The following is a 10,638-nucleotide window of genomic DNA, read 5'->3' as shown; positions in this document are numbered from 1 at the left end:
GGGGGTAGTGCCCTGAAATGGGAAGTCTCCAGAGGGCCTGGGTGGGCAGAAATAGCTCTTAAGGTCCGATTTCTCCACCTGTCCCAGGCCCAGCATTCCAGCATGAGGAATCCTTTCTTTTCTGGGTGACCAGAAAGAACAATCACACCCCCAATTCCCAGCAGTGAAGGGGAAGGGAAGGGATCCTGGCCAGGCCTATGGGCTGCTTGCTCTAGAACTGAAAGGACCACAAGACTCTCATTTCACTGATCGCCTCTTCCCAGGTTCCCCCCTCCCAGGCAGGGAAGGCTGGCCATAGGAGGGAGGTTCCTGGGGACCCTGGAGGAGGAGGGGAGGGAGCTAGGCAGGGAAGGATGGGATGCTGCTGACTTGGCAGGTTTGCTGAGGAGAGAGGTGAGGGGAGGCCTCTTTCTCCACCTCCCCTTCCCTCCTTCAAGCGTCCAGCCCCGCCCAGCCCAGGCCATCTGCGTCAAGGACTGTGTTGCCCAGGCAACCTGAACGCCTGCTCCTTCCTGGCAATTCCTCCAGCTGATTGGCCCAGGGCTTGTCCTAAGGGGAGCCGAGAATAGCAGATTCCGAGGGGATGAGGGGCTGTGGGGGAGGGAGAGTCTCACAGCAGGCTGCTTGAAAGGCCAGTCTGCCCCTGACTTGGGAGGCTCACAGCGGGCCCAGGCAGGGCAGGGGCCACAGGGGCCCAGTGTACCCTAGGATTGAACTACAGGAGTTTCTCCTGGGGCGCAGCCAATCCCAGGGTAGCAGAACTGTCCATCAGTATGTGAAGAGAGCTGGTCATCATAAAGGAAGGGGCCTGGCCTGCCCCTGCCTGTGCCCCTCCCGGCTAGGCCCTTCTGCACCACAGCAGGTCAGAACTGAAAGGAGTCCCAGAAATCATTGGCTACAACTCCCTCCTCTTACAGAGGGAGAAATTGAGGCCCAGAGAGAAGGGACTTTCCCCAGACCACATGGGGAGTAAACGGGATGATGATGACATTGACCACGTCGACAACGATGATGATGATAGCTGCAGTTCCTATTCATATAATGCTTCAATACAGCATAGGAAGAGCTGTCATTAGTCCCGTTTTACAGAAGATCCAGCAGGTGCCAGGAGGTGCCCAAGGAGGGATTTGAACCGAGGGCTCCTGACTCCACATCCAGCTCTCTGGCAATCTCTCCAGGACCCTCAAACCCTTGGGTCTGAGTTCAGTTCTTCTGGCCCTGAAGGCACAATGAGGCCTTGAGGGGTGGGCTTCCTGCAGCCATTAATTAGCCCTGATTAAGCACTTACCTCAGGTGAGGCTCTGGACTAAGCCCGAAGTATACAAAGGAAAGTTGAATAGAGGCCCTCCCCTCAGGGAGCTCCCTTCCTAACGGAGAGTAGTTGTGTGACTTTCCCTTTCAGGCTGGAGGTATTTCCAGTGTGGGGATTGGAGTAACTGGTCTTCTGGTCCCTACCCAGATTCCCCTTCTATCCTCCTCTAGTCCTGGACCTCTCACTTTGCTCTTGCTCTGCCTCCTGATGCTCAATTAACCTTCTGCCAAGGCCCTCCCACTCCAGAACAGGGCACCAAAATGTCCTACGTTCCAGGGGAGTGCATACAGCATTCTGCCCCAGGAGCTCACCTCTTATTTGGAGGGCAGGGACTGTCCCAGAGTGGGTTGGGCTATAGGAGGAAGTGATGAGCTCTCCCTCCCCAAGGAAATTCCAGGACAAAAAGAAATAGCCTGTCCTTGGGAGCTTGCATTCTTCGGGACTGGGGCTGCAGGATGTGCCCAGATCAGTAAAGGATCATTGGAGGAGCATTTGCACCTGGAATCATCAGGGAGGGCTTCCCAGAGGAGACGGGGAGGCTTCCACTCGGGGATGGGAAGAGGAGCCGAGATGGGGAGGTAGGCAAGGATAGGCACAGGGGGTCCCATCCCCTAGCCAGAAGGTCGATGCCCTCAGAAGGTCCCTCTAGTTCAGCAAGATTCCATCATCTCCAGATGGTATCTCTCTAGGGACATCCCAGCTCCCTAGACCACCCCACACCCTCCAGGCTTGGGTCTGCCCCTCTCCCTTGGTGCCTAGGCCAGACACTGCCTACTGATGTTCTCAGGCAGGCCAGGGCCCAGTGGGAAGGAAGAGCCCCAGGGAAAGGCTGCTGAAAGCAAAGAATGGGGTCTGGGGAATCCCCCCTCTTCTCTGCAAGAGGAAACCCAGTTTCTTCCTGCTAGGAGTTTGCCTATACTTTGCATGAGGAAGAAACAAATCTGATAAGGATGTCTTCTCCACCCCAGGGCTTGGCCCTCCTTCCAAAGCAGAAGACTGGAGTTCGAGGAAGGGAGGGAGATAAGCTGGAGAGCCCTGGATGCCCCACCTGGATTCTAGTCCAGTCTGGTGCAGAGGAGGCCCTCTCCGGGCCTCAGTTTCCTCTTCTGGAAAATGGGGATGGTTACCTATTTCCTGCTCGCCTGCCTGGGGGGAATGAGTGAATCAGATGACAAAGTATAGTAGAAGGGCTTGGGGAATGGGTACTGCAGGGGAAGGGTCTGGAGTCTGCTGGTGATTCCTTGTGCGACTTTGGCATGCCAGTCACTTTCCTTCCCTGGTCCTCAGTTTCCTCATTTGTAAAGCTCTCTGACATTCTTGAACATTTGATCCTATCCAGAGCGGAGAGTACTTGGAGACCAGAGAATACCTTAGCTAGAAGCCCCCTCCTCCCCTTTTACAGGGGGTTAGACCAAGCCCAGAAAGTGAAAAGGTGGGGTCCCACACCATCTCTCTGTGGGGATCCATGCCTTCTGGCTGTGAGGACACACACCTTCTGGCTGTGGGGACCCACACCTTCTGGCTGTGGGGTCCCACACCTTCTGGCTCGGGAGCCAAGATGCTTTCCGGGATTCATGCTTCCTGGTGTCTGGGAAGAAGGCCTGCCTCTGGGAATAGCAAAGAGACAAGCCCTGCTCAGACCAGCCCGAGCCAATCTGGGGCCAACGGACTCTAAGGGATGAGTAATCCAGGCCTGGATCTGGGAGATAGGAGCAGGCCTCATTACCTGGCTTACTCACATCCTCCACTAAAGCCTCCCTGTGACTCAGAGCCTCTAGTTTCCCCAGTCCCCTGAGCTCAGGAACTGCACCGCACCCCTCCCCCCCCAACACATCACCTCTGCACCATCGTCAAGGAGGTGCTAGGAACGGTCCCAGAGAACTGGGAACTGCCTCTGGTCAGGGAAGAAACCAGGGTTCACCTCCTGCACCTCTGTGCCTGAGCCTGTGCTCAGCTACTCCTTGGGCAGCCCAGAAGGAGTGACTAGATCCAGACCCCAGAAGAGGAAGCCCCAGGCCCTGCCTTCAGGGAACTCCCAGTCTGGCATCACATTGTTAGCACACATTAAGCTGGTGGTCCACTAACCGCTCCCCCTCAGTATCTTTCAAAGTGCTCTTCTTGCCATCCCTCACAGGTGATTTTTAAAAACTCTTCATCATCTTTGCTCCTCCCCTCACCTTCCCTGCCCTGCCCCCAGCAGAGGGGGTGCTGCCCTATTAAGTCTTAGCACGATTACCGGCACACAGTAGGTGATTAATAAATGTTATTGATTGGTGGGATAAGAAGCCCACATCTTGTGGGAGTCTTCCTCTCTTCTCACTCTACAGGGTTCCCACTGCTACCTGTCCTGGCCTTAGGAGCCAGCTCTTTGTGTCTATTTTAAAGACTGCCCTGCGCCCAGCACTCAGCACAGGGCCTATGTGCCCTGGAGAACAGGGAAGCGGGCAACCGCCACCTCCACTCTGCCCAGTGCCCGGCTCAGCTCCTTCTGTGGTAAGTACCTACTATGTGCTGGCCCCTGGAGCTTGGGCAGGGGATAACTCTGAACCAAGAGAGAAGGAGTGAGTACACTGGCCACCCTTCATCCCTGCTGAGCAGAATACATCCTGCAAGAAATGGGAGGATGGGAAGCTTTCTGGGGGGGTGGCCACAGCTGGGCCTGGGGGAGAGCTTGGATGGGTGCTAGAAAGAGGGATGACTGGAGGAGGAGGCATGGAAAGGGGGATAGAGACAGAGGATCCCAGAGCCTGAGCTTGTTCAACTCTCTCATTTACAGATGGGGAAACGAGTCCCAGGGAGATGGACCAACTTGGCCAAGGGCACACAAGCAGTTTGAACCCAGGTGATCTGACTCTGAAGTCAGGGCCCTGTACCATACTGTTGCTTTGAGTCAGATTGCTAAGAGCCTTGAATACCTGGAGAAGGAGTATCTGAGAGCCATGGGGAGCCATGAATAATCTCTGAGCAGGTGAGCGATTTGGTTCAGGACCAGTTGAACTGAATTGATTTGATAAAAGGCCCAGGGAGGAAGATTTTTGCCTCGATAGAACAAAGTTATATCAACTTTCTGTTGATTGCATTTATCCCCAAATGGATAATGGTAGGTAGTGAATCTGTCATCAGTGGAGGCATTCAAGGCAAAGTGGGATGTCTCTTTGTCAGGGTTGCTGTGCCATAAGGGATGCCCAGGAAGATGGTTGCACTATGAACCCTGATCAAGGGACCCTTGTCAATGACTGGGGGCTCAGAAATCCCCACCTGATTTGCTAGTGTTCTCAGAGGGCAGGGAGATGGAGCTGAGAGTGGAGAACCATCCATGTACACTTAAAGCCTTGGGAGAACCTGGCCTGGGCTGCCTGGCTTTGGAGGAGAGGTAGGGCTTAGTTCATAAACACTGCTGTGTGCAGGAGGGAAACCGGGGAGCTGGGGCTGGGCCGACCCAGCCCTGAGGATCCCAGCCCTACGATCCTGGGCAGTTTCGGGTAAAACCGGATCTGGGTTTCAGCTCTGCCTCATCTCCACCCAGCTCTTTCTGTCTACTCTACCACCCTAGGGTAGCCTGTCAGTCCTGAGTGCAGGAGGGATCTTAGCAGTCTGGAATCCCCTGGAGACATGAGCCACTCCTAATCATGCTGGGAGTCTGGGGAGCCAGCTGGGGATGCCGACATTCTGACTGAATCCCCAGGGGAGATTAGAAGTCAAGTTTACCCCCACCCCCATTTTACAGAGGAGGAAACTGAGGCACAGAGAGATAGCCTGTGGGCCAAACCAAGACTTGAACACAGGGACTGATGCCAAATTGAGTCCTCGTTCCAAGACACTTCACTGTCTCTGCTTGTCCTCTGTCTCCCCAGCTCTTTGCACGTGCCTGCTGCACGTTGTTCAGTAATTTCAGTCATGTCTGACTCTCTGTGACTCCATTTGGGGTTTTCTTGGCAGAGATGCTGGAGTGGTTTGCATTTCCTTCTCCAGCTCATTTTACAAATGAGGAAACCAAGACAGACAGGTGAAGTGAATTGCCCAGGGTCACACAGCTAGGAAGTGTCTGAGGCTGGATTTCAATCCAGGTCTTCCTGACTCCATGCCCGGGGCTCTATGCACTAATGCATCCAGCTGCTGAAGGCATTTAATAAATGTTTCAGGACCACTGACCCCCAGAATGAGATCTCCTTTTAGGCAGTTTGAGCCCAGTTACTAAATACATAGACAGAGCTGGAAGGAAGTAGTCTGATACCTTCTTTATACAGACGAGGGACCTGAGGCCCCAGAAGGTGTCAAACGCCAGGTTCTGTCTGTCCACTGTTCGGTCAGTGTCCCTTCTCCTCCTCAATCAGTCTTCCTTACACTGTAATCTGAGGGAGACCCACTCAAGCCTACAGAACTGAGCCTAGGAGGGGGGAGGGTAACAAGAAAGACTGAGTGTTGGGCAGTTCTGTTACACTGACACTCAGGGTGGGGGCGTTCCTGGGGCAGGGATGGAGGCTCAAGGTCCCCTCAAGACAGCAGTGAGAAACCAAGGCAGGCCTGGCCTGCAGTAATGTCCCCGGAGGAGGTCTAATAGGGCCATGGTAGCAGCTTCCTCCTCTAAGAAGCCTTCCCTGATTTCCCTACAACAGAGTAAAAGGGACCTCCCTCCCTCACAGTAGCGAGGTCTCTCCTTCGGATCACTGCTATTTCTGTACATGTCTTTCCTGTTAGGTAGTAAACCCTGGGAGGGCAGGGTCTGAGCTTTATTTGTCTTTGTACCTCTCACCTCGACACAGAGCCATGTGCAGGGAAGGTGAAGAGCACCTTCAGAGGCAAAGGTCTGGGATGTCTCCACCTGCCCTCCTGCCTAGGGCCTGGAACATGGAGAGAGTCAGGCCAGGCAACCCTTCAAAGGTGCCTTTCCCTCCCTCTGCCCAGCCCTGGGCGCCCGGTGTGAGACACCCTCAGATCCCCTCTGGATGAAGAACTGCTCAGGCCTTGCCAGCGACTGGGGAGCCAGGGGCTGATGGAGAGGCTTTCTTTGTTGTCACCTGGCTGCTTCTGAGGATCGCAGGGTTTTCAAAGTGGAGTCTAAATGATGCAACCCTGGTGCTTCTGGCTGCCTTCCCCTCATATGGCTCCTTAGTCTCCCTGATTTCTTCCCAAACTCAGGCACCACGTGCTACATGAGACCATGGGATGCTGGTGCCTGCTCCCCATGCCCATCAAGACTACATCAGCCTGGCATAGAGAGTCTTCATTCTTATCTGTGTATAGGCTGTCTGTCCCCATAGAATAGACAGACTGGTTCCTTTCTGTCTTCAGATCCCCAATGCTGACCCAGCAGGCCCCTAAGAAACGATTGTTGATTCATGGATAGATTTGGATCAATCCTGGTGCCTGGGGGCTGGGGGTCATTTTCGGGACCTTCAGAGGATCTCTTCTCTCCTCTTCCATCTCTTAGACCCCCTTAAGCTCAGCTCAAGCACCCTTCTTACAGGAAGTCTTCCCTGATTTTCCCTCCTCTCACCTCAAATACCAGTGTCTCCCTCTCCAAATTACCTGTATACATTTTCCCTGACTTTCATTTACTTTGATTAATAAATGCTTGTGGTCACATCTGGGGCCACCAGGGACATCTCTCCAAGCTGAGGAGTCCCTTGGAGGGCCTGGGTGGAGGGTTCCTGAGGGGGCCATATTGCAAGATCAGGGTGGCCCCTTCACCTCCCATTTCTTGATCCCCTCTTCCCCTTGGCCCTCTGTCCAGTTCCCCAGGACTCTCCTACAGCCCTAGATCCCCTCTCCCCACTCCATTCCTGTCCTGCCTGACCCCAGCCTGGGTCCAATATATATACATATATACACACACACACACACATCATATGTACATATGTATGTCAGCCTTGGTTTCCCCTCTTTGAATGAGGAGGACCCAAAGTATCCCTTCCAACTTTTCTAAGTCTCAACTTTCTCCTCTGTAAGGTGAGGGAGGGGCATAGACTTGGTGATGGGGAAGAAATCATATTGTGTTCAAATCAGGCTGTTTCCAGGCCCGTGCTCCTTGGTCCTTAGGATTCTCCCCCATGGTCTCTACTCTTGGCTCTAAGTCCAAAGCGTCCTGACCTTTACTAGGTTTACAAGCCATTGACTCTAGAGCTAGGAAGAACCTTATAGAATGACCATCTTATCCGGCTCCCTTATTTTACATATGGGGAAACTGAGGCCCAGAGAGGGGAAATGAGTAAAGTAAGATTTGAACCCATGTCCCCTGACTCCAGTCTAGTGTTTCTTTTACAGCATCCGCTCACTTCATTATCATGCCCCCTTCAGTTGCTGTTTCCCTCTTCACTCCCTATACCCTTCCCCATAGCCCCCTCTGCCCTGCCTTCATTCCTCAGACCATCTTTGTGGTTTTTCCCAGAGTTTATTCACAAAGGAAAGGATCATCTCCACTTGAAATGAATTGTCGCAGACAATTCAAATGTTTCCCATTAAATCCAGAACAGCACAGTCCTCAAAGCTCACAAAAATACTCTTGGTCCTAGATCAGTGTAGGAGGAGGAACATCAGGAGGGTCATTGCTCTAGGCTAGAAGGCTTCCAAAGCACTTTCTTTACTGAGGACCTGGGGAGCATGAGAGAGAACACCCACAGATCTGTGATCTCACCAGTGAATGAATGAAAAAGCATATATGAAGTGCTTTCTGTATGCCAGACATCCTGCCCCCATTTATCCCCATCCTCTGGGGCCCAGGACTGCTTATCTGTCTCTGCCATATTTTTCCACAATGCTGGGCATCCACTCCATGACTGGAGGTCTTGCTCAAGGCTGGATTATATCTTGGAGACTTCAGGTCAGTGCTCAGGATGCCTGCCTCCCTTCCCCTCCCATGTTGGGTAGATCTTGGACAATCTCATGAGATCTCATAGAGGAGGATGCAATCAGCTGTGCTTTGTGCACAGACAGGAGCTTCTAGAGGTCCTCACCACACCCTGCCCAGGCCAGCCTTTCTGATGGTGGCCAATGCCAATCATAAGGAAATGCCACCCCACACAGGGACATGCTTTCTGCTTTGGTTGACATGAATAATCAGTGTTGCTCAGTGATGCTCTCTCTGTGTTTGGGTTTATCAGGGAATCTTGATATGATCTTAACAGATGAATGAGAGGTCCTTTCTATGGGAGAAATTTGAAGACCATGCTTTGTTTTCCTGAATCAAATGCTCTTTTTATAAACAGCAAACAATAAACCTGGTGGGATATTGTATTCTTCACTCCCTCCAGTCAATTGTAAAGACTAGAAGGAAGTGACAAACTCCTCCAGCCTCTTTGCCAAGAAAAGCCCATGAACAGTATGGTCCATGGGGTCACAAAGAGCCGGACAAGACTGAATGACTCAACAACAGAGAGACCAACTTGCTTTAGAAAATGTTTGCTGCCAGAAAGCAGTTTGTTGGTAGATCAGCGTATTATTATACCATATAGCACTGCAAGTTGCAAATTGATGTGATCTAAATTTTAACAAAAATGTCCACTTTATCATATATAATTAAAACACTTGCATGAATAAAATCCATGAAACTAGAAGATGAAAAATGGTCAAGTGGGAAATAACATTGGCATAAAATATCTCTGCTATCTAAGGGATTCAGGGATTCAGTATAGACATATACATATATGATAAGACTGAGTCATTCCCAAGAAACAGTAAAAAGTCATGAACGGATAGTTTTCAAGAAAAGTATCTTCAAAACCATATGAAAGAAAGCTCCCAAGTCATTAATTATAAAAGATGAGAATGAAAACAATTCTGAAGTTTCACTCGATCTTCTCAGGAAGTAGCAGGGATGATACAGAAATAAGTTCAGTGCTGGGGTAGCAAAGTCCGCTTGTGGAAAGGCAGATACTACATATGTGCTGCCCATTGACAATGAACTGATCCAACCATTGCAGAAAACAATGTGGAATTTTTTTCCCCAAAGTTATTTGTGATAGTAAATGTGATAGCAAAACCCTGTCAGTAAGGAGGGTGCCCATCAATGTGGTATGATGGAGCAAATGGGCCATATGAGTGTGATGGAATATTATGAAGACATGAGGCAAGATGAATGTAGAGAACTGGCGAAACATGGGAAGACTTGTATGAACTGACATGGAACAAAGAACCAAGAGGACAAGATGCAAAACTGCTACAACAAAATAAAGGCAAATAACACCAAAGGTTTCCGGCATCAGAAGAAAGGGAATGGTTATTATTAACTCTACAGAGCTGAGTGTGAAGTATTTCCTTTCTCTTGACTAAGGAATGGGAATGACTGGGGCTGAGTAGTAGTAGTAGTACTAGTAGTAGTAGTAGTGCTGGTGGTGGTGGTGGTAGTGGTTGTGGTAATACTGTTAGTGGTAGTAGTAGTAGTAGTGGTCATAGCCCATATTTATATAGCACTTTAAAATGTATACAGACTATTTCATTCACCATCGGTATTTTGCTTTTTTTCTCTTAGCTCTTTTTCTTGGCTACAGGTCAAGGTCCTACAGAAGAAACAATGGGAAAATGTCAGTAATATACAAATGAAAGGCATCAATAAAATAGCAAGAAGGAAAATATGCCTGTTTCCTTCTCATCTTTTTATCAAAGACACCCTCAATAATAACTTCCCTTGGTGATGCATGTAATCATTCTCATAAAATTGTATAAGGATGAGAAAGTCAGCATATGGTCTAGAATTATTAGTTGTCCCTTTTTGGTATTAAAATTGTCTGTGAATTTCCTTCATTCTTTTCATATCCCCTCCTCCCTGAAATATTTTGTTAAAAAACAAAATCCCCCAAGGTTCTCAATGTGGTGTTGCGTCCATTATGGATTCCTTAGTTTGTCATTGGTCTAACCCAGCAGCATTTAAGGTACCACTTCTACTTCCTTATTCAGGAAGTGCCCTGAGGTGTCAGAACTCAAATATGGTGGCTCCATATTATGGTGGTTATCATCACCAATGATAAAAGTAGACAGCTAAGGAAACACTGACAAATATATTCCATTTTTCATCTTTTTGTGGTCCTCTCGCCAGGTCCATCCATAAATCCTTCGGGGTGGAAGTGGCTCATTTTAGCATCACCTCAATCTATCTTTAGATTTGCTTTTTGTTTCCTTAACTTTTCACTATTTTATAAGGCAATATTACTCTTTACCCATCCTCCTCTGTAGTGCTTTGCGAATGAGTTTGTATTCTAGATCAGAGTTGTACTTGGCTATGATCTCCTTCCTCGTCAGAGATCAAATGTTTGCTGGTTGGAGAAGTTTCTAGGATCTTTTGGACTCTTTTTTATGGAAATCATCCGAAGTGCATGGCTTAAACACTTTTG

General features: G+C 49.9%; 1 long non-coding RNA gene across 1 annotated transcript; it reads left to right on the top strand.

Annotated features, from left to right (window-relative positions):
- The first annotated feature begins 602 nt into the window (after positions 1 to 602).
- LOC140496575 (uncharacterized) lies at positions 603 to 10,009 on the top strand. Its single transcript, XR_011964310.1, has 3 exons — positions 603 to 3,805; positions 4,089 to 4,280; positions 9,780 to 10,009. It is a non-coding gene; the product is annotated as an uncharacterized lncRNA (long non-coding RNA).
- Positions 10,010 to 10,638: the final 629 nt, after the last annotated feature.

The sequence above is a fragment of the Notamacropus eugenii genome, chromosome 3 (genome assembly GCF_028372415.1).
Source record: "Notamacropus eugenii isolate mMacEug1 chromosome 3, mMacEug1.pri_v2, whole genome shotgun sequence".
NCBI classification, from domain to species: Eukaryota; Metazoa; Chordata; class Mammalia; order Diprotodontia; family Macropodidae; genus Notamacropus; species Notamacropus eugenii.
This window is presented reverse-complemented; position numbering and strand designations above follow the sequence as displayed.